Here is a 27,702-nt window from a genome sequence, read left to right on the forward strand (position 1 = left end):
GCCCTGGTGTCGGGTCCAGAGGCCCCTGGCCAGGCCCTGCTGCTGGACCTAGAACTTGTGCTGGCCATGTTGAAGGAACTCCATGGATGGGGTAAGTGGAGGCAGGGAGGTTCCTAGCCCTTACTATTTTTGGGGGTGGCTGAAGGAGTTTTCCCTCTTTTTTTCAAAATGAAACAAAGCAAAAAGTAACATTTTTCTTTTGTTTCCTTTTGAAAACATTATAAAATGAAATAGCATATGGTTTATTTCATATTTCGTTTTAAACAAATACACATCCCTATGAAAGAAAAAAATCTGCTCCTTAGACAAATTAAGTAGTTGTGTGGAGCTCAGAGGACTGTCCCAGCCTCTCAAGGGTGCCTTCTCCCTTAGGAAGTCCAATTCTTCCCTACAAACAAATGATAGAACGCTACCTGCTTTCTGTTACTGGCATCTCGGATGAATTCCTGTATCCTTTCGGACTTTGTAATAAGGAACCCTCTTGTTCTCATCATGAACTGGGTCCTCATGGAATCAGCGGAAATGGAAAAGAGAGGATAAACGACCCTCCCTCCCCAGAGCCCAGCGACAGCCTCAGCCCACCAGTGCCTTCCGCCGGTTTTCTGGACGTCCAACGCCTCCCAGTGACTTGCTGAGTCGGCTTTTATTTCAGTAGCCTGCTGATCTAGCCCGTAGGGGATGGGCCCTCCTGTTACATCACTGAGCCTCCCGTCTCTACAATTTTCCTAGTTTTACTCACAACGGAAGACTAGGGCACACCAGACAAAGTTGCAGAAGTAACAAAACTGGCATGCCGCCCGCGGGGCTGAATTCAACACTTAGGACCCGGTGAGTGGATTCTTGCCGGCCTGCCCCGTTAACAGGGGCACTCCCAATGGGATCTGGTTTACATTAGCACAGGATCCAATTTTTGTGTTTCTTTAACAAACTCCATGACAGTGTCTCTCTGCCAGAAATGTTCTTTTCTAAGTCCTGAATTTGGGCGAGTGGAGCCCTCGAGGCACCATTCAGCTGAGATTTGCAAAGCAAACAGCATAAAGCAGAGTAACACGGTTGTTTAGCTTAAGTTTTGAGGGAAGAACAAATTGAGTTCAGCAGGTGTTGCTTTGCATATCGCTTCCTCCTGTGCAGTGACTGTGCTGAGACTCGATAGATCAACCTGCCTACAGGCTCAGGCACTGGGTGGAAACATGTACTAAACATCTTCCTGGAATTCACACAAGGCTCCACTCACCCCAAATCTTTCCGGCCATCGGAGAGCAAATATCAGGGGAAAGCCACTCCTAAAAGCAGATGCTTTGGAGATGTCCAGGCAGGGCCGGGCGTGGGGGGTTAAGGTTAATGTTTAAAATCCTGCCCTAAAAGCGCATGTGCACGTCCATCAGTTGGGATCGCAGGGGGCCGAGCCCCTGGAGGTTCTGCCATTCAGGCCGTCTTCGCCAGGGTGCGCAGGTTTGCAGGAGTAGCTCCGACGAATTGGAATTAGTTACCGGGGGTATTGCGGTTAGAGATGTGTTATGAAAACCTTTAGGGAGAAATGAAGACTGATAAACACAGGAGGATAAACAGAGAGGTTCCCTAATGGCTGGAGCATGGCAGAGGGAAAGGGGAAACCTGTGTTAGCTTTAAGTGTAGCATTTCTGCATGGGGTGACCTGCAGGGAGCAGCAGTTCCTACCCTTAGCAGAAGGCACGGGGGAGGAGGGAGTAATCCACACAGAATGGCAGTTACTACCCTAAACAACTTGATGTTTGTTTCATCTGCCGTCATACAGTATGTAACCATCTTGCTATGAAGGTGAAGGGGTTTCTATTTGCTCTGGCATATGAAAGCCAATGACATCTGGTTCATTTACTCCACAGATGCAATTTAAACTGGACCAGGATATTTAGGAGGCAGCACAGTAAAAAGTGTGATGATGTTTGTACGTTATAAAGAAGACGTACGTATGTTGCTATGAGCCACACCTAGGTTGAAAGATGAGCAGGTTAGAAATATTTTAAATAAATAAATGAGCAGGCCGTGCACTGTGCGCTGAAACTCAGTGCACAGGTCCCTAAGGCGGGCGCAAAACAAACTTACAGTAAGCAAAGGGTACGCTAATGCATCAGGAGTTAGAAATGTGTGCAAACATGAAAATGTGCACCCAAACCTGAGATAAAGTGTGTGTTCAGCACAGACTGCACATTTTAACTCGGGAGGCAGCAGCCGATAGGAGTCTCCTGGACAGGATTTTTGTTGTGTTTCATGGCCGTGGACGGCCATGACTGCGGCCCCCTACCTTGCCCGCGGCGGCGACCCGCCGCGGCAGCTCCTAGAATAACTCCTGAGCCAGTGCCGGTCACCCGGAGTGGGTCCCCGGTCTGACCGCCGGGTGGGCAGCCGTTCCTACTCCTCCCTCACGATGTCCTGCAGTCTTTCCATCGTGGAGGAAATCCAAGATGGCCGCTGCCATTTTAGGTGCGAAGCCGCGCCTCCTCATAAGATTTAAAGGGTCCTGATCCCTTTAACCATCTACAGCTGTTCCCTATGAGCCAGAGCAAAGGAAGTATAAAAGGAAGCTTCCTCTGCTCATTCCTCGACTTGGCAACATTCCTCGTAGTCAGGTCTGCTTGCTTCGGTGAGTTCTTGTACTTCGGATCCTTGTTCCTTGTTCCTGGTGTTCCTGGTTCCTGACTTCGGCTTGGGTAGCGGTGATTCCTGGTGTGTGACCTCGGACTGGCTAGCGGTGATTCCTGGTGTGTGACTTCGGACTGGCAAGCGGTGATTCCTGGTGTGTGACTTCGGACTGGCAAGCGGCGATCCCTTGGCGTGAGACCTCGGTCTGGTAAGCGACGACCCTCTGGCACTTGACCTCGGACTTCTTCTGGACCATCGTCTCCAAGGGCCCACCTAAGTCCCAGCAGCCCGGGTCCCTATGGACTCCTCCCGGGGGGACCACAGGCTTCCAGGGGTGAAGCTCCAGTTAGCCCTTGCACCGAACACTCGACTCCTTGACCTCTCAAAGATCCACCTAAGTCCCAGTGGTGCGGGTCCCTACGGGCTTCTCCTGGGGGGACGGCGGACTTCCAGTGGTGAAGACTCCGTTTTTCTCCTTGATGTCACGACTCTTCGTCTGCTTCCACAGTCGCCTCAGTCTCCAGTGCCGAAGGTCAGCTGGTCGCATCTTCTGTTCTGCCTCGCCACCCGATGGGAGAACCTACGGATCTTCCTCCTAAGGTATATCATCCTCCCATCAGCCCAAGGGTTCACAAGCCTGAGCATAACAGATTGCCAAGTCCATGGACCCAGTGGAGGTATCTGCCTGCCAGGCCATTCCTGAAATAGCCCAGCATCTGAAGGACCAGCAAAAGACCCTGGATGCCCTTGTCTCTGCTGTGGAGGGCCTGAACCAATGCCTCAAGGCATTAGGGCCCATGAACCCCACGCTGCTGTTTCTGCCCGTGGCTCAAGGGGGCCGCTCTACTCAGCAAGGCAGGGCAGGTAATTCCCACGCAACTCCCGGCGCCCTCTCGATACGCCGGAGAAGCGAAGTTGTGTCGGGGATTCCTTAGCCAGTGCCAGGTCCACTTTTCCTTGTTGCCCGCTCAATTTCCCAGCGACCTGGTCAAAACCAGTTACATTATGTCCCTGCTCAATGGGAAGCCTTTGATCTGGGCCTCTCACCTATGGGAGAGAAGAGACCCAGTGTTTGGAAACTTGAATCAGTTTCTGTCCGCTTTCCGACAGATTTTTGATGAGCCTGTCCGTAAACCTACTGCTGTCTCAGAACTACTCCGGTTGTGACAGGGTACTCGGACAGTGGCCGAATACACAACGGAGTTCCGTACCCTGGCCATGGAGCTAAAATGGAGAGAGGACTGCCTCCATGGGATCTTCTTGGAGGGGCTAGCCTCACGACTTCAGAATGAACTAGCAGCGAAATAACTCCCGGACGATCTCAATGGCATGATAGATTTGGCCAATCGAGTGGATCGTCGGATGCGGCTTCACCTTCCGGAAGTAAAGGCAGGGAGGAGGCCCTTGCCTTCCCCCAAGGGGGAATCGGGAGCCCTTCGAACACCCGCCGAGGAGCCCATGGATTTGGGCCTTGGGAGAGTTTCTCCGCAAGAGCGCCAGCGGCGAATTAAGGAAGGACTTTGTTTTTACTGCAGCGCAGCGGGCCATCAAATAGCCGCATACCCGACATGGCCGGGAAGCTCCTGGGCCTAGGACCTGAAGGAGGTCTCTTCCTGGGCCGTACTTCACCTGCACCTCCACTAACGCTACCAGTGGCGTTAACATCCGTGGACGGTGAGTTCCACAAGTTAGCCCTGGTGGACTCTGGTGCTGGCGGCAATTTCATTATGAAGACCCTGGTGGAACACTTAAAGATCCCACAAGTCCGTCTTCCAGCTCCTTTAGTCATCTCCTCGATCCAAGGTAAACCTCTTCCGGAACGTGTGACACACACCACGGTTTCCGTCCAGTTGAGAGTTGGAATCCTTCATCGGGAGCAGATGCCATTCTATATTTTGGAGTATTCCATACATCCGGTCATTCTGGTCCTTCCCTGGCTTCAGGAACACGTTCCTCAGTTCAACTGGAAGACCTTGCAGCTATCTCGCTGGGGGCCGAATTGTCACGGCAATTGCCTCCAATCTGTGACTCTAGTTTCATGCTCCATTGCCTCCACCAGTCTTCAGGGCCTGCTGGCCTCCTATGCCTCGTACGCGGATGTTTTCTCAAAGCATAAGGCCGAGATATTTCTACCTCATCGATCATTCGATTGCGCCATCAACCTCCTCCCTGGCACTGAGCCTTCTCGGGGGTGCACCTATGCCCTCTCGCCTGCAGAGACGCAGGCCATGACAGAGTACATCAAAGAGAACCTGGAGAGGGGATTCATTCGGAAGTCAACGTCCCCAGCAGGGGCTGGGTTCTTCTTCAACGGAAGGAAGGACGGAAGCCTTCGCCCCCTGCATTGACTACCGGGGCCTGAACGCTATAATGGTCAAGGACCGTTACCCCTTGTCCCTCATCTCCGAGCTCTTCGATTGGCTGCAAGGTGCGAGGATCTTCTCCAAGTTGGATGTCCGAGGGGCCTACAACCTGATCCACATCAAGGAGGGTGATGAATGGAAGACACCTTCAACACCCAAGACGGCCACTATGAGTATTTAGCGATGCCGTTTGGGCTCTGTAATGCTCCAGCGGTGTTCCAGAACACCATGAACGAGATACTTCGCGATCTTTTGTATCAGTGCGTGGTCGTGTACCTGGACGACATTTTGATATTCGCCCACCGTCGGCACGTCGTCCAAGTATTGCAACGCCTCTGAGAACATAGACTGTATGCGAAACTTGAAAAGTGCCTTCTTGAGCAGGAGTCCCTTCCCTTCCTTGGGTACATCGTTTCCAGTGAGGGATTCCGTATGGATCCCCAGAAGCTGAAAGCCATTCGGGAATGGCCGCAGCCGTCCAGACTAAAGGCACTCCAACGGTTCTTGGGTTTCGCCAATTATTACCGATCATTCATACCTCATTATGCGTCCATCGTTGCCCCGATGACAGCCCTGACCCGGAAAGGCGCGGATCCCAAGAAATGGCCTCCGGGAGCGGAGGCCGCCTTTCGTCAACTCAAGGAGGCGTTCCTGCAACATCCGTGCCTTAGGCATCCAGATCTGCAGCGGCCATTTGCCATCGAAGTGGACACATCCTCAGAAGGCGTAGGGGCCGTTCTGAGCCAGACTTCCGGAAGTCATAAGCTACGTCCGTGTGCCTTCCTCTCCCATCAGTTCTCTCCGGCCGAGCGGAACTATGCCATAGGCGACAAGGAACTCTTAGCTATAAAGGTAGCCTTGGAAGAGTGGTGCCCTTGGTTAGAGGGGGCACAATATCAGTTCACGGTCTACACAGACCATAAGAACCTTGAGTACCTGCATCGGGCACAATGACTCAACCCTCGTCAGGCACGTTGGGCCTTATTCTTCACTCGATTCAATTTTATTTTACGCTACAGACCTGCTGGGAAGAATCTCAAGACCGACACCTTATCATGGGTATTCAAGTCTACAGACACTTCTGATGACCCACAGTTCATTATCGAGCCGTCACGCATCCTACTGTCCGCTACCACCACCATCCCTCCCAGGAAAACTCTGGTTCCGCCTCACTTGCGGAAACAAGTCCTGGCATAGGCTCACTATTCCCGCTGCTTTGGTCATCCAGGACAATCCCAGACCTTACAGACCCTGTGCCAATACTACTGGTGACCGAAGGTCAACAAAGATGTCCGGGCTTACGTAGAGTCCTGCCAGTCATATGCTCGCCACAAGAGGATCCCCGGTTCGACCCCAGGCTTGCTTCAGCCTTTACCAGCTCCCTCGGAACCATGGACCCATTTGGCGACCGACTTCGTGGTCGATCTGCCATTATCCAGTGGCAACACGGTCATATGGGTGGTCATCGACCGGTTTAGTAAGATGGCGCACTTCGTGCCACTCCCAGGGTTGCTGTCCGCACCACAGCTGGCCCAGCTGTTTGTCCAGCACCTCTTCAGACTACATGGTCTACCAAGAAGTATCCTTTCGGATCGAGGCCTTCAATTTACAGCCAGGTTTTGGAGGTCCCTCTGCCAGAAGTTCGACGTTACCTTAGACTATTCATCTGCTTACCACCCACAGACCAATGGTCTTGCGGAGAGAACGAAACAAACCTTAAAGCAGTTCCTCCGTATTTACGTCAATGAGAAACAGGATGACTGGGCAAGTCTGTTACCATGGGCAGAATTTGCTCTCAATTCTCATCTTTCTACGGCTACCGGATCCTCGCCATTTCAGATAGTGTATGGGAAGCAGACACGTCCGCCGCTGCCAGTTCCCATTTCAGTAACGTCCCCGGTAGCCCAACTCTCTGCAGATGAGTTACACCGCCTGCGGATCTCCACACGGAGTGCGCTGATCAAAGCCAGTCAGACGGCAAAAAGGTATGCCGATCAGCGAAGAAGACCATACCCGCCTCTCAGGCCAGGCCAAAAGGTATGGCTGAGCACACAGTTCATCCGCCTGAAGCTGCCATCAGCACGACTGGCCCGCGATTTATTGGGCCGTTTCCCATTATTCGACAGGTTGGTGCCGTATCGTATCAGCTCCGTCTTCCGCCTTCACTCAAGATACACAACACGTTCCATGTTTCCCTCTTGAAGCCTCTGGTGTTATCTTGGCCTTCCAGTACACCTCCGACTCCCCAACCTATTGCCTCCGAAGATGACCTTACCTATCAAGTCCGAGAGGTCTTGGACGTGAGAAAGCATAGAAAGAAATAGGAGTACCTGTTGGCTTGGGAGGGGTTTGGCCCTGAAGAGCCATTGGCCAACATCTTAGACCGGGGCTTGCTTGAGCAATTCCACAGAGACCATCTGTCTAAGCCCAGGCCTCCGGGAAGATGCCCTAAAGAGGGAGGTACTGTTGTGTTCCACGGCCATGGACAGCCACGACTGCAGCCCCCTACCTTGCCTGTGGTGGTGACCCACAGCGACAGCTCCTAGAATAACCCCTGAGCCGGTGCCCGTTACCTGGAGCAGGTCCCCGGTCTGGCCGCCGGGTGGGGAGCCGTTCCTGATCCTCCCTCAGGGTGTCCTGCAGTCTTTCCTCCATGGAGGAAATCCAAGATGGCTGCCGCCATCTTTAGGCACGAGGCCGCGCCTCCTCATTAGATTTAAAGGGACCTGATCCCTTTAACCATCTACAGCTGTTCCCTATGAGCCAGAGCAAAGGAAGTATAAAAGGAAGCTTCCTCTGCTCATTTCTCGACTTGGCAACGTTCCTCGTAGTCAGGTCTGCTTGCTTCGGTGAGTTCTTGTACTTCGGATCCTTGTTCCTGTTTCTTCTTGGTGTTCCTGGTTCCTGACTTCGATTGGCTAGCGGTGATTCCTGGTGTGTGACTTCAGACTGGCAAGCGGTGACTCCTGGTGTGTGACTCCAGACTGGCAAGCGGCGATCCCTTGGCGTAAGACCTCGGACTGGTAAGCGATGACCCTCTGGCACTTGACCTCGGACTTCTTCTGGACCATCGTCTCCAAGGGCCCACCTAAGTCCCAGCGGCCCAGGTCCCGGGTCCCTACGAGTTCCTCCCAGGGGGACCGCGGGCTTCCAGGGGTGAAGCTCCAGTTAGCCCTTGTACCGAACACTCGACTCCTTGACCTCTCAAAGGTCCATCTAAGTCCCAGTGGTCCGGGTCCCTACGTGCTCCTCCTGGGAGGACGGCGGACTTCCAGTGGTGAAGACTCCATTTTTCTCCTTGACATCACGACTCTTCATCTGCTTCCATAGTCGCCTCAGTCTCCAGTGCCGAGGGTCAGCTGGTCGCATCTTCTGTTCTGCTTCGCCACCCGACGGGAGAACCTACAGATCTTCCTCCTAAGGTATACCATCCTCCCGACGGCCCAAGGGTTCACAAGCCTGAGCATAACAATTTTGTGCACATAAAAGACTTTTTATGATTACAAAACGTGATTTATGTGTCTTTTGTGCATATAAAATATGGTTTAGATGCACGAAAATGCATTCAGCGCAGAAAACGTGTTTTGTGCAGGTAGATCATATTTATGCACCAAAAACATGCTTATACCTACTGTACCCGAATATACCTTACCTTCATGTGCTAAATCTAAAAATAAAATACTAATCATCTCTACTTTTCCAGCACTTGTCGGCTTGCGTTGGCTTTCCTATGGACCCTTTTCCTTTCTCATGCACAGAATATAAATCCCATCACATCAACAGAAGTTTGCTTGGTTCTTATTTTCCTTATTAACTGGTTTCTAACATAGTGACATAGTATCTTTTCCAAAATGGCATAGCTAGCGACATAAGTTAATTGCTAACTTCTGTTATTTTGTGACAAAACTGGCACACTATAAAACAGTCGAAAGTAATCAGATTATTGCTTCCTGCGGGAATAATGACCCCCGCCTAAGTCGGTGTGATGTGCCATTGATTGCTCTGCAGCAGTGTAACAAATGAACTTGTGTCTCTCTTATAGCACACACGGGCACAGGAAGAAATGAAAAATGAAAGTGTGAGTCGAGAGTAAAGATAGGATACGTCAAGGGGCCTTCACATGCTCTGAAAGTGATGCATGTGGGGAAGGATAATTTGTAAACAACTGTGTTCCGAATAATGCTGTCCTTTAAATAAAATATCCATTAGAAACTTGAAATATTCAGTTTCTGAGGGGAAATCTAATTACATCCTACTAAAATGTTTCCAGTAAAGGAATATATTGAACTTTTAACTGATCTTTCCATTAAACATAGCAGCGATGGTCCTGGACCAGGGGCCATGAACTAGGGCTCCTTTCTGCCATTGTGGGCCCTAAATCCAGCCACCAGGTGTCACCGGGGGCCATAAACACTACCTCCACAGAAGCCCCAACTCTAGCAGACTTGGAGATCAATCCGGGAATCTTTCACTTATGCCACTGAGCCACCAGGCTGGTCCATGGTGATGGTTTTTAATACCTTGAGAGTGCTGAGGTTAGTATCTATAGCAACCATTACAAATATATATGTAGACCAACTACTAACTCACAGCATGCCAGTAACCCATAGATATGCATGAAACAATTACCTGCAAATCCAGTAGTGTAATATACCTCATCCAGTGCAAGACATGTATGAGAGACAGTCCCTGTTAAACCAGGATATATCACCATCTATGACTTAGCCAAACACCAACACATCTCTGAGACAGCGCTTTTCCCACCTAAGACTCCTGGTCTCTGATTTATCCATTGCAAGTATTTAAGGGTGCAGTTTTCTCAAACTATTCTTGACCCACTCCAGACTGGTTTTTGCTCTCCGCATTCCACAGAAACGGCCTTTCCCCATAGTTTCCCAAGACCTGTTCATGGCTAAAACCAAAGAGGTCAATAATGCCTACACGTGCGGATGTGGACCACATGCGAGCAACACGGATTTTAAAAAGCCGCAAGTTATACACGTATGCACCCCCGCGCGCGTGAGGAACAACGGAACGGGAATAGAGTGGGGTACGAGCATGGCATGGGCGTTCCAAGACAGGGGCCAACATTTATGCATGTAACTCCATATTTTAAAACTGAAAACCGCAGCGTGCGTAGGCCAGATATCCATGGAAATTTACTGCTGCGAGTCTGTAGATCTGAGGCTATGGGGTCCGGGTTAACAGGGGGACATGCAAGATGAAGAACCAGAGGGGTCTGAAAGACCTCGCTATTAACTGGGGAAACCCGTGGACTAATTTGGAAAACTGGGAATGTGCCTCGAGCAAGCATGTTCTAAAATCTGTTTACATACACGTATAAAATCCATCAATGGAAGACCTGCGTGCTAGCTGTGCTCAGGTGACCTCTTACAATAAGGAGCATACCGAGGCGTAGTTGGTGTATTTGAAAACTTATGCGCGTAAGTGCATGCACGATTAAAAATTCCAGTGTATCCTCACGCACACGCCAATACGTACGTGTATGGGCGCATGCGTGCTCATTTTAAAATTACTGTGAAAAGCCTTTACTCAGTCCTTATCCTCTTTGACCTATCCTCTACTTTAGATACTGTTGATCACCACCTACTCCTTGTTACTCTTCCCGCCCTTGGATTGTGGGACCCTGTAATGTACTGATTCTTTTCTTACCTCTTACATTGCACTTTTAATGTGTCCTCTGGTGAATCCTGCTCTACCACCATCCAATTATCAACTGGTGTGCCTGGGGGCTCTGTCCTGGGCCCTCTTCTTTTCTCTAATGCTCATGGTGCCCTGATCTCCTCCCATTGCTTTCAGTACCATCTTTATGCTGACGATTCTCAGATCAACCTCTCTACATTAGAAATCTCATCAGGAATCCAGTCCCAGATCTCAGCCTACTACTCGATCGCTATTCAATAGGCACATAAGGACAGTCCCTTCCCTCTAGAGCTGATGTTCTAATCAAGACAAAAATAGACTGCAAAACAGACTTTGCCTTAACACAAAGCATATTACACTGGCTTCCGTGTGGCCAGCTGCCTGTCTGTCCAGAGGAGGGTTCTGGGACATGGGAAGAGCCATGTAAGAGGGCAAAGAGTGGTGTGCCTGTGTGGATCAGCTCTCTGTAAACCTCCTCCCCACAAGGTGACTGCAACTCTGCTATCTGCTGACGTTTATCTGCACTCAGCAGCCAACTCGGGGATGTGTTTAGGTTGGGGAAGGAAAAGTAGGCGGTACTTTCAGATCAGTGCACCGTCTTTTCCAGAAAAAAATCTACCCATAAAGAAAAAAAAGGCATTTGGAGGGCCCGTACAATCCGTGCCCCCGCCGTGGCTTTGAAAATTGATGCAAAGCCCATGGATGAAAAGCACACGTGGACTCCATCCCAGGCCAAACGTGGATGCTGTTTTTATTGAGGCCATGGTTTAGGGAAGCATCAAAAACCCTACAGTGTCCAATAAAGTCCTTTGTTTCTTGGTGGTTCTTGTTTCTATTTATTCCTAGTGAATCTGGTGTTGTGGGAGGATCGGGGGTGCTTGCTGAATGCATAACTAAGGAATGCACGGCTCTGCCATTCTGCCTGGAAGCTCTTTAGTTAGACTTTGGCATCTCCTCTGGTCAGCTTTTGCTTCAGCCGTAACATTGCTCCCCCATGCATTTCCCATTCCAACCACTTGGATTCCAAGTTCTTCGGGACCACCAGCTGCATCTCTATGACTTGTGTTGCTGCTTTATTGTATTCTTGTTTTATGTTGCTTGTTTACCTCTTGTGGTGCCACGCACTGAGTGCAGTATGAAACTAAAGTAAGTCATGATAACAGTGGGTTACTGCCAGTTCTCTTGCAATGCTGGCAGAAGCCAACTGGGAACTGGACCATCCAATCACAGACCGCAGATTGCCAGATGGAAATATCTTCTGTCTACAATCATGAAAAAAAACATTTATTTATGGATTTGTGGAGGAGTGACCTGAGGGTATAGAACAGCGGTTTGTGAGCCAGGGAAGCAAGGGATCACATCCTGCTTCTCCTAATGATGAGCTTTATGACCTTGGGCAAGTCATTTCATGGGCTGTAACGCTCTCTGAAATCAGGGAATGACTTCCTGTACCTGAATGTAATTGTGTAATAATCCGCTATGCTGATGGGAGGAGCAATCAGATAGGGGAGTTATTTCTGTAATAATTCTGGTGTTAGTTGTGGGTGGATCCTTGGGCCGGTGGCAGGTGACCACGCCCCCGGGGGAAGATCCCGAGAGGGACCACCGGCTAGGCTTAGAGTATGGAGACAGTCACACACTAGTTCTTTTATTAAACAGGTTTTTGAAACCACCAGAGGTGGCAGTAGTGAGCTGAAGTGCCCGGTAGGGCTGAGGTCCCTCAGGTACTGGAACAGCGATCCCAGGATGGCTGAACTGTTGAGAAACTGTAGACAGTGAGGAGGCAGGGTAAGCAGAGTTCATGAACAGAACTAGATGACAACACTCACAATAATGGTCTCGGAGAAACTCAGCAGCTGGAAAGGGTTGACCCTCGAGGAGCGAGTACCTGGTTCCAGGGAAAGCTCTGAGACAGCAATGGCAATTCACAATGATGTAGGCAGTGATAGCTTCCAGGCAGAAGAGAATCAGCAGAGAGTCAGGAACGAGGGCCCTTGAGGAGCGAGTTCCGGTCCCTGTGTGTAAATCTGAAAAACAAAGAGAGAGTGAGGCCCCTGAGGAGCGGGTATCTCTGGTAAGTCCGAGGAGGCAGAGTAGCTAAAACGAATCCGAGTCAATCCTTTCCTTGCTAACTCAGCTTGTTAGCGATATCAGAGACCTTTAAATATCGGAAGCGGATGAAGTCATCTCAGGGGGACACCCTTGCTGGTACTACAATCGGAGCACACGCGTGTGCCCACCCTAGGCTTCAGGCAACATGGCGGATCTACAGCATCAAGCCGGTCTGGGGACGCCCGAGAAATTTGGCAGGGAGCTGCCGCGGCAGCCAGCCATCCTTCAACCCCGGAGGGAGTCGCCAAAGAGGTAAAGAGGGCAGAGTGAAGACGTCGGGCAGCGACGGTTGCAACAAACTGGCTTTGAGCTACAATCAAAAGGCATGAGCTAAATCGAAATAAATTAAATAATAATTACGTTTCATCCTCCACTGCCTCAGGTACAAACTTGGGGGTCTATTTACTAAAGTGCAGATACTTGAAAGGTTTTAATGATCCAATGACAACGACAAACCTTTTCCATAGGAAAAAAATCAGCAGAACCAGGGGTCACGATTTGAAGCTCCAGGGAGGAAGATTCAGAACCAATGTCAGGAAGTATTTCTTCACGGAGAGGGTGGTGGATGCCTGGAATGCCCTTCCGAAGGAAGTGGTGAAGACCAGAACTGTGAAGGACTTCAAAGGGGCGTGGGATAAACACTGTGGATCCATAAAATCAAGAGGCCGTCAATAAAGAGTGGGTGGCTCGCCAGAATGACGGCTACTGCCTGGAGATAATACCCTTATTCAATAAACATACACATGGTTACTGTGACTCCAACATCACTCTAAGCTACAACAGCAAGAGGAAATGTGGAAAAAAGGATTCGCACTCACAAAGTGGGGAGTAGCTGGCTTGTTACGGCGGTTACTACCCCAAACCAAATAAGCCTGATACTTCACTTTCAATGCATATCCAGCATAGCTCTCTGCTTCAACGGCAGGGGAGAAGAAAAACTGATACTTCACGCATAGCTCTCTGCTTCAACGGCAGGGGAGAAGAAAAACTGATACTTCACGCATATCCAGCATAGCTCTCTGCTTCAACGGCAGGGGAGAAGAAAAACTGATACTTCACGCATATCCAGCATAGCTCTCTGCTTCAACGGCAGGGGAGAAGAAAAAAGGATTCGCACTCACAAAGCGGGGAGTAGCTGGCTTGTTACGGCGGTTACTACCCCAAACCAAATAAGCCTGATACTTCACTTTCAATGCATATCCAGCATAGCTCTCTGCTTCAACGGCAGGGGAGAAGAAAAACTGATACTTCACGCATATCCAGCATAGCTCTCTGCTTCAACGGCAGGGGAGAAGAAAAACTGATACTTCACGCATATCCAGCATAGCTCTCTGCTTCAACGGCAGGGGAGAAGAAAAACTGATACTACACGCATATCCAGCATAGCTCCCTGCTTCAACAGCAGGGGAGAAGAAAAACAACCAATAAGGGCTGAATAACACAGTCTGGGTAAAACAAATAAACATGGGTGTAGCTTGCTTATTGCGGCGGTTACTACCCCTACTACCCCTAACTAATCAAGCTTGATATTTCACTTGGTTGCAGCTCCATCACTGCTCTCTACATTAATGGTGGGGGTGGAAGAGAAATAGAACCAAAGAGCTAAGAGAAACAGATAAGTATGAGAAAAAAATGTGAAGCTTGCTGGGCAGACTGGATGGGCCGTTTGGTCTTCTTCTGCCGTCATTTCTATGTTTCTATGTTTCTATGGTCACTGTTGGTCTTGGTGGAAAGTCAATTAAACCCCTTGAAGGTTGTAGTTAACGTTCATCGAATAATGTGTCTTGCCAACTTTATCACAAGGGGCATTATTCCGTTTGCATAGTAATGAACTGCTTTGCGTGCATTTGCATTCAAAGCAGCTCATTACCTTACCCATATTGCACTGGGATTGTGGGCCAGGAAATAATAAGCAGACATTCCTACTTCACTCATTATTTCCTGCAGTGAATGCTGTTTCCCGTGCGTTAACACATTAGTGCAATTTATAAATACGCTCTGCTCTTGAATCGTAACTTGCCTTAAGTTCGGGTTAGAAAGATGAGTAACCAAATCCACAGGCAGAACATCACAAAATAAAACTAGGGGTGAGCTTCTCTGAATATTGTGATTTATAACCTTCAAAATGGTGATCCATGGTTTACTTGGAAGTTTGCAGTTAGCTTGACAATTCTTGGCTCCCAGAGCGTGGGCTGTGATCTCTGGGCCCTAATTCTCCTTCAGCAAGAAGGAAGGGACCTGAGTGTGGTGTCGCCCCTGGATTCACAGAAAACAATGGCAGGTGAGGACCACCCGATCTCAGGCTTTACCCTCACTCCCAGGCATCCTCTATGCTTGTCTCAGGCTTTCTAGTATTCTTGTGAATTATTTACACATTTGAGGTATTTGATTTCAAATTGCAGGAAACTGCTTTGCATTCACGCTTTATATTTGCCGTGGTTTAGCCCTCCTGGGTTGTATCTGCACGGTATTACTCCAGTCCCCCTTCAGCTTACGCCCAGCTCTGGAATTCAGGGGAAATGATGTTACTTACCAGTGTGGCATGCATACCATTACCAGGGCATCGCCAGGCACGGGGCTTGGGGAAACACGGCAAGAACGGGGTCTCACTTTGGCGTGCAGTTTGGAACTTAGCATCACCCAGCAGCTGCTGCAATTGTGAGGCGCGGGCACAAAAAGCCCGTAGTGAAATGATCAGAAAGCGTTTCTGGAGCAGGGGCAAGCAGTAGCAGGCTCCCCTTCGAGTAACGGCGGCAGCAGTCATACAGTGAGCCACATCACACTAATAGCTCAGTTGGCCTTAGGAGGGAGCAGTGACAAATTTATACCCAGCACCATTTTCTTTGCAGTTAAAATATCAAATTTGTTCATAAATTGTTCTCTCCAATCCTTTTATTTATTTATTTATTTATTTTTTTGCATTCAGATGTTTCCCAAAGACTCTCGGGGATCCTGCTATAAATCCTTCTACCCGTATACGGTATACATTGACTCCTGACGAGGTATCTATGGGCAAGATATACTGTATTGATTTTGATTTAAATTAACCATTGATTTAAGCAGAGATACCTGACAGCTCTATTAAAAGGAAGAGGCAGGAAAATAAATGGCCTGGCCATCACGGACCAAGCATCCTGTGATCTGTGCTAGTGCCGAAGAGGAGGAAGCAATCATTGTGTCTCAGAACCCGGCGTGCCCGTTCGGTAGCGCTGCTGATTCGTTCAGCATCGACTGATAAGAGAGAGACGAGGCAGCCGCCGAGGACTGTGAGACTGTCGGTGTGAAAGTGACAGCACCGTTCTGCATTTGTCGTTCCTGGCATGCTCTGCCTGCCCGCTAATTGCACGTCCTGTACCCTACTAGTGGTATACAAATTTCTTGTGTCCAGTAGGTAGTCACGTACCGGGTTTTTATTTGGTAGGCGTTTGGCAAACTTTCAGCCTTTTCCGGGAACTTAGCAGCCCAATGTGTGGCCCTGCATCAGTCAGGATAAAAGGTCGGATTTTACCTCTTGTGATTTAGAAACATTTATGGCTGAAAGATATTTGGCATCTCTGACGAAGAAAAATATTCCAAGACTATATTTAAAAAAACAAACAAACGTGGCACCCATGTCATTTGTATCTCAAAAAGCTGAATAAACCCCTAAATGGATTGTACGGTTGCCTCCCGCTTGTATAAGCATGTAACACATTCTCGGCTTCCTAACAATACAGGCGACCCTCGTTATCCCTTTTCGGAGAGGCAGTCAATCTCCTGACATCACCAGCAGCCAGAACCGGGCAGAGGAAGTGCTCCGAGCATACTCACCAAACCTTCTCCAGGTTAAGGCCACATGGAGGCCATGATAGGGGTGAGAAAAAAAGCGAGTCGCAGGGACTGCCCCCACACATCCGTCTTTCACAGGTCAAAGTGGACAGGAAGTCAGTCACACAGGGGCAGCAGTTTGATTCAGACTCCGTATCTCATCCTTCAAAGGACTATCGTGGCCCTTGAAAGTTAACTGCTTTTCCGCAACAACCTGGTGCTAAGGGCTGTGGCTCTCATGGCGTGTCTCTCATTACCTGACCAAGCCTTACCACGGCAGCAGCAGGACCTGCTGATCCGATTGCCTGGGGGCCAGAGCTAGCCTCATTCCTCCACCTGATGCCCCGGGATGAGTATATGCAGGGGGTTTCTTCTCCCTCTCTCTCTGCTTTAAGTTTTGACCTTAGGTATTAATAATGTGCATGTGTACTGACGTGTCCTAAGCATAGGTATATAGATACTGTAGGATCCATGGTGACAGGTGCAACTCGCCTCTTCCCCCCAGCCTATTCTCAAATACCTGTAAGGTGACCTCGCCCTTGCCAAATTTCAATTCGCAAACACTCAGTAAGCGTCTTGCTGCCATAGGGATGGCCATTGAAGAGGCTGCTGGGTGGGCCAGTCCACCCTTAGGCTGCAGTGACCGGTCCACCCTCAGACTCCACCTTCTGTACCGGAGCCACACCCTGAGATCTGGAGGCAGAGCTCCGTCCCTGTTGTGGCTTCCCCAGCCTTGTATGGAGATGGATTGGCTTCTTAAGATGTACTATATACGAGTTTTCTTTAAATTGCTTTTTATTTTATAGACTGAGGTTGGGGAGATCAGGAAAGGAACAGGGAGCAGCTGGGACAGCCTGCCTCCAGGAAATCAGGCAGGAGATCACGTGGAGAAGAGGGTGCCTCAGTGCCCGCAGAAGCTCTCAGTGCCTCTGAACAGGAAACAGTAGTGGTGAGTACTGTTCGGTCAAGCAGTGTGTATACTTTTGCTCTGTGTGAATGTGTCTGCCTGCAAGTGTGAAATCACATGTAGTCTGGAAACAGCACAAGCCCTTTGTGGCAGCCTGGCTTCTGATTTGTGGCTGATTCCCAGGATATTGATGCTGGCTCTCAGATGCCCGTAGTCATGGGTCATGGTTGGTTCATGATGGTCATCTTGTCCCCATGCTACATATGCTGTACTGTTTGAATGGCTAAACTCTGAATGTGAGCTTCAGTTATGCGGGTGGACCTGCTGCTTAATTTTCAAAACATTTATTGACAGTGTAATTGAAGAAACAGAAAACTTGCTGAAAATGTTGAGAAGAAGTCAAGAATACTGTACAGACAATTGTTGAGTCCTGTTGGTGTAACTTCTGATTGAAAGATCAGTGTAAAAAGTATGAATGCATCCTCTCAGGGTACAGGGAAGAAAGAAGCTGCATTCTCCAGCCAGCTTATACCCTTTGATTAAAATGGTGCTACCCTCTGGGGCAAGATCCCAAGATGCCTGGGGTCAGAGGGAACCAGTAGGGAAAGACAGACATTTAAGCTAAGAGGGGCAGGTAAGGGGGAGTCACCCAGTGAGGTGAGAGGAAATGGACCACATGTAAGTCCTATGGGATCAAAGACTACAAATGTCCTTACTAGGAAACGTGAGTGACCGAAACTGCGGCAGATCAGGAGATGGCACTATTATGTATACAGATAGGCTGTAGGACAGAAGAACGTGGGGAATGGTGGTGTCATTCAGCTGCTCGGTGCATTGGGAGCACTGGGATTTGAAGTGACCGTGAAGCTCAGAGCCACAGAACCACGGGGGTGATGGAACCTCAGCTGATAACATGACCTGCAGAGCAGTGATTAATCTCAGGAAGGAGCATAGCATATCAAGCCAGTTATCATGAAAGCACTGTGCTGGCAGAAGAGCATTGTGGGGTTTACATTCCAGTGCCTGCTTCCTGCTTCACAGTTTGCTGCTGAAGCCTCATTCCTGGTTCCTTCTCTGCCATGGAAGCCTTCTTTCTAGTTCCTAGATGGATTTGGATTTCATTGCAAACCCATACTCAAGGCAAATACAAATCAAATACAATAGGTGGGAGTCTGCCCCAAAAAGGATTTAAGCTGATCTCTGGTTCCTGCTCTGCCACTGAATCCATTTGATTGGTTTCTGGTTCCTGCTTTATTGCTGAATCCTCCTACCTGGTTCCTGCTCTATCACTGAATCCTCCTGCCTGGTTCCTGGTTCCTGCTTTATTGCTGAATCCTCCTGTCTGGTTCCTGCTCTGTTGCTGAATCCTCCTGCCTGGTTCCTGCTCTATCACTGAATCCATTTGATTGGTTTCTGGTTCCTGTTCTATTACTGAATCCTCCTGCCTGGTTCCTGGTTCCTGCTCTTTCGCTGAATCCTCCTGCCTGGTTCTTGCTTTGTCGCTGAATCCTCCTGCCTGGTTCCTGCTCTGTCGCTGAATCCTCCTGCCTGGTTCCTGGTTCCTGCTCTGTCGCTGCATCCTCCTGCCTAGTTCCTGCTCTGTCGCTGAATCCTCCTGCCTGGTTCCTGGTTCCTGCTCTGTCGCTGCATCCTCCTGCCTAGTTCCTGCTCTGTCGCTGAATCCTCCTGCCTGGTTCATGGTTCCTGCTCTGTTGCTGAATCCTCCTGCCTGGTTCCTGGTTCCTGCTCTATCACTGAATCCTCCTGTCTGGTTCCTGCTCTGTTGCTGAATCCATCTGCCTGGTTCCTGCTCTATCACTGAATCCATTTGATTGGTTTCTGGTTCCTGTTCTATTACTGAATCCTCCTGCCTGGTTCCTGGTTCCTGCTCTTTCGCTGAATCCTCCTGCCTGGTTCCTGCTTTGTCGCTGAATCCTCCTGCCTGGTTCCTGCTCTGTCGCTGAATCCTCCTGCCTGGTTCCTGGTTCCTGCTCTGTCGCTGCATCCTCCTGCCTAGTTCCTGCTCTGTCGCTGAATCCTCCTGCCTGGTTCCTGGTTCCTGCTCTGTCGCTGCATCCTCCTGCCTGGTTCCTGGTTCCTGCTCTGTTGCTGAATCCTCCTGCCTGGTTCCTGGTTCCTGCTCTGTCGCTGAATCCTCCTGTCTGGTTCCTGCTCTGTTGCTGAATCCTCCTGTCTGGTTCCTGCTCTGTTGCTGAATCCATCTGCCTGGTTCATGCTCTATCACTGAATCCATTTGATTGGTTTCTGGTTCCTGTTCTATTACTGAATCCTCCTGCCTGGTTCCTGGTTCCTGCTCTTTCGCTGAATCCTCCTGTCTGGTTCCTGCTCTGTTGCTGAATCCTCCTGCCTGGTTCCTGGTTCCTGCTCTGTCGCTGAATCCTCGTTCCTGGTTCCTGCTCTGTCGCTGAATCCTCCTGCCTGGTTCCTGGTTCCTGCTCTGTCGCTGAATCCTCCTGCCTGGTTCCTGGTTCCTGCTCTGTCGCTGAATCCTCCTGCCTGGTTCCTGGTTCCTGCTCTGTCGCTGAATCCTCCTGCCTGGTTCCTGGTTCCTGCTCTGTCGCTGAATCCTCCTGCCTGGTTCCTGGTTCCTGCTCTGTCTCTGAATCCTCCTGCCTGGTTCCTGGTTCCTGCTCTTTCGCTGAATCCTCCTGCCTGGTTCCTGGTTCCTGCTCTGCCGCTGAATCCTCCTGCCTGGTTCCTGCTCTGTCGCTGATTCCTCCTGCCTGGTTCCTGCTCTGTTGCTGAATCCTCCTGCCTGGTTCCTGGTTCCTGCTCTGTCGCTGAATCCTCCTGCCTGGTTCCTGCTCTTTCGCTGAATCCTCCTGCCTGGTTCCTGCTCTGTCGCTGAATCCTCCTGCCTGGTTCCTGGTTCCTGCTCTGTTGCTGAATCCTCCTGCCTGGTTCCTGGTTCCTGCTGTGTCACTGAATCCTCCTGCCTGGTTCCTGGTTTCTGCTCTGTCGCTGAATCCTCCTGCCTGGTTCCTGCTGTGTCGCTGAATCCTCCTGCCTGGTTCCTGGTTCCTGCTCTGTCGCTGAATCCTCCTGTCTGGTTCCTGCTCTGTTGCTGAATCCTCCTGCCTGGTTCCTGGTTCCTGGTCTGTCACTGAATCCTCCTGCCTGGTTCCTGGTTCCTGCTCTGTCGCTGAATCCTCCTGCCTGGTTCCTGGTTCCTGCTCTGTCGCTGAATCCTCCTGTCTGGTTCCTGCTCTGTTGCTGAATCCTCCTGCCTGGTTCCTGCTCTGTCGCTGAATCCTCCTGCCTGGTTCCTGCTCTATCACTGAATCCTCCTGCCTGGTTCCTGGTTCCTGGTCTGTCACTGAATCCTCCTGCCTGGTTCCTGGTTCCTGCTCTGTCGCTGAATCCTCCTGCCTGGTTCCTGGTTCCTGCTCTGTCGCTGAATCCTCCTGTCTGGTTCCTGCTCTGTTGCTGAATCCTCCTGCCTGGTTCCTGCTCTGTCGCTGAATCCTCCTGCCTGGTTCCTGGTTCCTGCTCTATCACTGAATCCTCCTGCCTGGTTCCTGCTCTGTCGCTGAATCCTCCTGCCTGGTTCCTGGTTCCTACTCTGTCGCTGAATCCTCTTGCCTGGTTCCTGGTTCCTGCTCTGTTGCTGAATCCTCCTGCCTGGTTCCTGGTTCCTACTCTGTCGCTGAATCCTCTTGCCTGGTTCCTGGTTAATGCTCTGTTGCTGAATCCTCCTGCCTGGTTCCTGGTTCCTGCTCTATCACTGAATCCTCCTGTCTGGTTCCTGGTTCCTGCTCTGTCGCTGAATCCTCCTGCCTGGTTCCTGGTTCCTGCTCTGTCGCTGAATCCTCCTGCCTGGTTCCTGGTTCCTGCTCTATCGCTGAATCCTCCTGCCTGGTTCCTGGTTCCTGCTCTATCACTGAATCCTCCTTCTGGTTCCTGCTCTGTCGCTGAATCCTCCTGCCTGGTTCCTGCTCTCTGCTCTGTCGCTGAATCCTCCTGTCTGGTTCCTGCTCTGTCACTGAATCCTCCTGCCTGATTCCTGGTTCCTGCTCTGTCGCTGAATCCTCCTGCCTGGTTCCTGGTTCCTGCTCTGTCGCTGAATCCTCCTGCCTGGTTCCTGGTTCCTGCTCTGTCGCTGAATCCTCCTGCCTGGTTCCTGGTTCCTGCTCTATCACTGAATCCTCCTGCCTGGTTCCTGCTCTGTCGCTGAATCCTCCTGCCTGGTTCCTGGTTTCTACTCTGTCGCTGAATCCTCTTGCCTGGTTACTGGTTCCTGCTCTGTTGCTGAATCCTCCTGCCTGGTTCCTGGTTCCTGCTCTATCACTGAATCCTCCTGCCTGGTTCCTGGTTCCTGCTCTGTCGCTGAATCCTCCTGCCTGGTTCCTGGTTCCTGCTCTATCATTGAATCCTCCTGCCTGGTTCCTGGTTCCTGCTCTATCACTGAATCCTCCTGTCTGGTTCCTGGTTCCTGCTCTGTCGCTGAATCCTCCTGCCTGGTTCCTGGTTCCTGCTCTATCACTGAATCCTCCTGCCTGGTTCCTGGTTCCTGCTCTATCACTGAATCCTCCTGTCTGGTTCCTGCTCTGTCGCTGAATCCTCCTGCCTGGTTCCTGCTCTGTCGCTGAATCCTCCTGTCTGGTTCCTGCTCTGTCACTGAATCCTCCTGCTTGATTCCTGGTTCCTGCTCTGTCGCTGAATCCTCCTGCCTGGTTCCTGGTTCCTGCTCTGTCGCTGCATCCTCCTGCCTGGTTCCTGCTCTGTCGCTGAATCCTCCTGCCTGGTTCCTGGTTCCTGCTCTATCATTGAATCCTCCTGCCTGGTTCCTGGTTCCTGCTCTATCACTGAATCCTCCTGCCTGGTTCCTGGTTCCTGCTCTTTCGCTGAATCCTCCTGCCTGGTTCCTGTTGCTCTATTTTTTTCAAAACTGGCCCACAAGATCTGACTCTGCTGCTCTGTCTTTGCAGCATGAGCTTCAACAGCTCCGTAAAGGCCTCCAATAGACCCTTGAGAGGGGCATCATGTGGCCTGAAGTGCATACGCCTCTGGTAGAACTGAGCCAAAATAGTCTGCAAAATAGAGCATACCTTTCCATCAATGCAATTAGTTGAGGCCTCCCACCCCACGCTCAACACTCCCGTTTATGAGGCATCACCCCCCAGCCCCTAGGTTGGCCACTAGATGTCACTAGGTCCCTGGATAAAACTTTAATATCACGAGCCTTCCATCCGCCCTCAGTCCCTCCCACCTGGAGGTTTAGCTTGGCCATTTTATACCTCCGTGGGATCAGTCTAAGGAAGCTTTGGAACAGAGAGGATGTTTTTCCCTCTGTGAGGCCTCCCAGGTTCCCCCAGAAGGAGTCTCAGTTAGAAGTGATATCTCACCGTGCTCTCCCTGCCAGAGGGTCCTTTTTTCACTCATTTACAGAGAGAGAGAGAGAGATTTTTATGCCAGATACGCTCCCGGAGGCGAGAGGGGACTGAAGACCTGTGAGTCCGCTCTAAACCCTAGGTGGACAAGCAGCAGTGACAGGTCCTGCAGAGAGAGACAGGGGTGGCTGAAGGTTTATCCAGTTTTCCCTTAGAAGTATTTTTCAACCTGACCTGTGTGGGGAGATTTTTGGATCCCCCCTCCCCACGGGGATTGCAGTGCTGAGGTATAGCCTGATCCATTCTGACTTCTCCCCAAGTGAAGCCCCCGGTAACAAGAAGTAAGAATGAAGGAAGAAGATTGGGAGACCCCGGTCGGATCTCCACGCATGGGACCAGGACGGGCTGGGTGTCCGGGAAGGAGATGGAGTAAGGTGGGACTGTGCTGTGAAGTTGGGGACCCCTCCAGTGGGATTCCCGGTGAGCCGCTGGGGTGAGCTCTGCGCAGTAAACATCACCAGGGGAGCTCTACCCAGATGCTTGAACAAAGGACACCTACCTACAGAGAAAATCATTCACGTATCACAGCCAGATGTAATTTTACTATTTATAGAAAAATGGGCTTTTATTTAATTATTATCAAATCAATAAACTTTAAGACCCAATCCTGGACCTATTGATTTGTCTTGCACCTTACCTCATGGGATGCTGTACTCTAAACAGACTGTAAGCAAGACACCGTGATCCGGGCCATAGGCAAGAGCTCCCCCCCATAAAAAGAATCCCCCCAGGAGTCAGAGTTGAGCATGGGATGTAAGTTGCTAGCTGGAGCAGCCCCTGAATTAAAATGAATATGTTCATTTATATATGGAAAACTGCCAGGCAAACACGCACACACACTCTTCTCAGAGACACAGACTCAAGGATAACAATTAATTTATAGAGCAGTCTTCTATTTGAAAATGATAGCTGGTTGCACTCTTCGTTCATTATATCCTGCAAAATGTTTGCAACCTTGTAGGGTGTTAGGAAAAATATTTTCCATAACTTAGCACATATCCTTCACCTTTCTTTTAATGACAAATGCTTTATTATACGTTTTTGAATAGGGGCTACAGTATTTGCTGTGACGTTTAGAATTTTGTGACCGGCGGAGTGCACAAGTCATCCAGAACTCCTGAAAGGGGTCACAGTAGACATGAAAGGTTGAGAACCAATGTCCTAGAACCCTAGTGGGAAGTGCAGGCTGGAAAACAGAATAAGCAGGACCGCTACAGATACCTACACAGGAACAACATGGTAGCAATCTACCTATTCTTAGTCACCCATGCAAAACACAGGTAGACGCTCACCAAATATAGAATAAGTGACCACAAATGCACAGAAATACGCAGACTAATTCTGAACTGGGAACACATAAACCTAGCCTCTGTCTGCAGTGCAACACTGGAGAAAAAGAAATGCATTCCCTCCTGTGCTGTGCAAAATACAAAGATATCAGAGATGCACGTTTCCCAGAACTGACAGCAAAAACAAATGAAACGCTTCCCACAAAAGAATGGGAGAGCATAACATCCACTTTTATATACTTACCTTCCTCAATTCAAAGGAGACCCAGTGTGGTTTGCAAGAGGAATATAGGTGCAATGCTAAGCATAAAATATCTAAAAATTACATCATCAGAAAATAATCCCATCTTTATTCCAAAAGTGCATCCATCCTCTACTATTAAAAAAATAAAAAAAGTGGGGACACTGCTGATCGAGGATGGGAGTGGCTGAGAGACCTGTGCGATTCGCTGGCGGTTGGGATCCTTTCCCTCTCACACATTGGCCCTCTGATGTCATCAGTGAGGGCCCCAGGAGAACTGGAAAGCGGCGCTCGAAGCTGCGCACCCCATAGAGAGTTTTTCTTCTCCCGGGTTTGTGGCCTTCATGGGGAGAAAATGGAGAGGGCTCTGGCCATGATTGTCCTCGACGTCGTTGGGTCCTATGGATCGTCATGTCATCCTTTCACCTGCGCCAACCTTTTTGGGTGCCGTAGGAGATGGCTCAAGATTCTCAAGATCAAAATCGTAGAGCATATAGAAAGACATGATTTAATGGGACACAGTCAACATGGATTTACCCAAGGGAAGTCTTGCCTCACAAATCTGCTTCATTTTTTTGAAGGAGTTAATAAACATGTGGATAAAGGGGAACCGGTAGATGTAGTGCATTTGGATTTTCAGAAGGTGCTTGACAAAGTCCCTCATGAGAGGCTTCTAAGAAAACTAAAAAGTCATGGGATAGGAGGCGATGTCCTTTCGTGGATTACAAACTGGTTAAAAGGCAGGAAACAGAGAGTAGGATTAAATGGTCAATTTTCTCAGTGGAAAAGGGTAAACAGTGGAGTGCCTCAGGGATCTGTACTTTCAATATATATATAAATGATCTGGAAAGGAATACGATGAGTGAGGTTATCAAATTTGCGGATGATACAAAATTATTCAGAGTAGTTAAATCACAAGCGGATTGTGATACATTACAGGAGGACCTTGCAAGACTGGATGATTGGGCATCCAAATGGCAGATGAAATTTAATGTGGATAAGTGCAACATGATGCATATAGGGAAAAATAACCTTTGCTGTAGTTACACAATGTTAGGTTCCATATTAGGAGCTACCACCCAGAAAAAAGATCTAGGCATCATAGTGGATAAAACTTTAAAATCTTCGGCTCAGTGTGCTGCAGCAGTCAAAAAAGCAAACAGAATGTTAGGAATTATTAGGAAGGGACTGGTTAATAGAACGGAAAATGTCATAATGCCTCTGTATCGCTCCATGGTGAGACCGTACCGTGAATACTGTGTACAATTCTGGTCGCCGCATCTCAAAAAAGATATAGTCGTGATGGAGAAGGTACAGAGAAGGGCTACCAAAATGATAAAGGGGATGGAACAGCTCCCTATGAGGAAAGACTGAAGAGGTTAGGGCTGTTCAGCTTGGAGAAGAGACGGCTGAGGGGGGATATGATAGAGGTCTTTAAGATCATGAGAGGTCTTGAACGAGTAGATGTGACTCGGTTATTTACACTTTCAAATAATTGAAGGACTAGGGGGCATTCCATGAAGTTAGCAAGTAGCACATTTAAGACTAATCGGAGAAAATTATTTTTCACTTAATGCACAATAAAGCTCTGGAATTTGTTGCCAGAGGATGTGGTTAGTGCAGTTAGTGTAGTTGGGTTCAAAAAAGGTTTGGATAAGTTCTTGGAGGAGAAGTCCATTAACGGCTATTAATCAAGTTTACTTACGGACGGATTTTAAATGCCCTGCTCGCGTAAATCCGGCCGGATTTATGCGAGCAGGTCCCTCGCGTGCCGGCGTGCCTATTTTGCATAGGCCGCCGGCACGCACAGAGCCCTGGGACGCGCGTAAGTCCTGGGGCTTTTTTAAGGGGGCGTGTCAGGGGCTTCGCCAAATGACGCGGCGTTTCGGGGGCGTGGCGCGGCGTTTGGGGGGCGGGTCCGGGGGCGTTCCGGGGGCGTGACCGCGCCCTCCGGAACAGCTCCCAGGTCGGGTCTTGGTGCGCCGGCAGGCGTAAATCCATGGATAAAGGTGGATAAAATGGATAAAGGCGTAAATCCATTGGATAAAGGTTTAGATAGGGCCGGGGGGGTGGGTTAGGTAGGGGAAGGGAGGGGAAGGTGAGGGGAGGGCGAAAGAAAGTTCCCTCTGAGGCCGCTCCGATTTCGGAGCGGCCTCGGAGGGAACGGAGGCAGGCTGCATGTCTCAGCGCGCGCAGGCTGCCCAAAATCGGCAGCCTTGCGCGCGCGTATCTTATAAAATCCAACGTACTGGTGCGCCAACAAAAGTACGCGATCGCACTATTTTTTAAAATCTACCCCTTAGGGAATAGTCACTGCTATTAATTGCATCAGTATGCATCAACCAACCTCTTCCCTTGCAGTAATAATTCTTCAACATACATCGATATAAGGGAATGCTTGTGTGATGGTGTTTTTTTGTACGGTGGCTATATTTAAGGGCAACCAATCTGTGGCTGTCCTTGTATTCGCCCCGTCTATTGCTCTTTATTATCAAAATCTTGTAGTAATGTAATTTTTCTGTAACAATTTTTTCTTCTTTTTGATAAAACCCCAACTCCCTGTTCGCTGAGGCGACCCGTTAGTGAGTGAATAAATACTTATCGAGGCATCTGTCTCTATAGCTTCTTACAGGATCGCTTCTGCTTGCCTCCTGCCTCCTTGCCTCCTGCTTGCCTCCTGCTTGCCTGCTTGCCTCCTGTAGCCCCTGAAGCAGGCACACCTGTGCCGAAACATGGCCCATGAGGGCAAGCAGAAGCGATCCTGTAAGAAGCTATAGAGACAGATGCCTCGATAAGTATTTATTCACTCACTAACGGGTCGCCTCAGCGAACAGGGAGTTGGGGTTTTATCAAAAAGAAGAAAAAATTGTTACAGAAAAATTACATTACTACAAGATTTTGATAATAAAGAGCAATAGACGGGGCGAATACAAGGACAGCCACAGATTGGTTGCCCTTAAATATTGCCACCGTACAAAAAAACACCATCACACAAGCATTCCCTTATATCGATGTATGTTGAAGAATTAATTGCATCAGTAGCATGGGTTCTTCTTAGTGTTTGGGTAATTGCTAGGTTCTTGTGGCCTGGTTTGGCCTCTGTTGGAAACAGGATGCTGGGCTTGATGGACCCTTGGTCTGACCCAGCATGGCAATTTCTTCTGTTCTATCTGGAGCCTCCCTTAGCCTGGGCCTCAACTCGCCTCACACGCAGCCTCAAGCTTTAAAAGGTGAACTTGCATCCACCCAAATCGAGGATGAAGTCCAATTAACGCCTCTACTCCTAAGA

The sequence above is a fragment of the Rhinatrema bivittatum genome, chromosome 3 (assembly GCF_901001135.1).
Source record: "Rhinatrema bivittatum chromosome 3, aRhiBiv1.1, whole genome shotgun sequence".
Lineage (NCBI taxonomy): Eukaryota > Metazoa > Chordata > Amphibia > Gymnophiona > Rhinatrematidae > Rhinatrema > Rhinatrema bivittatum.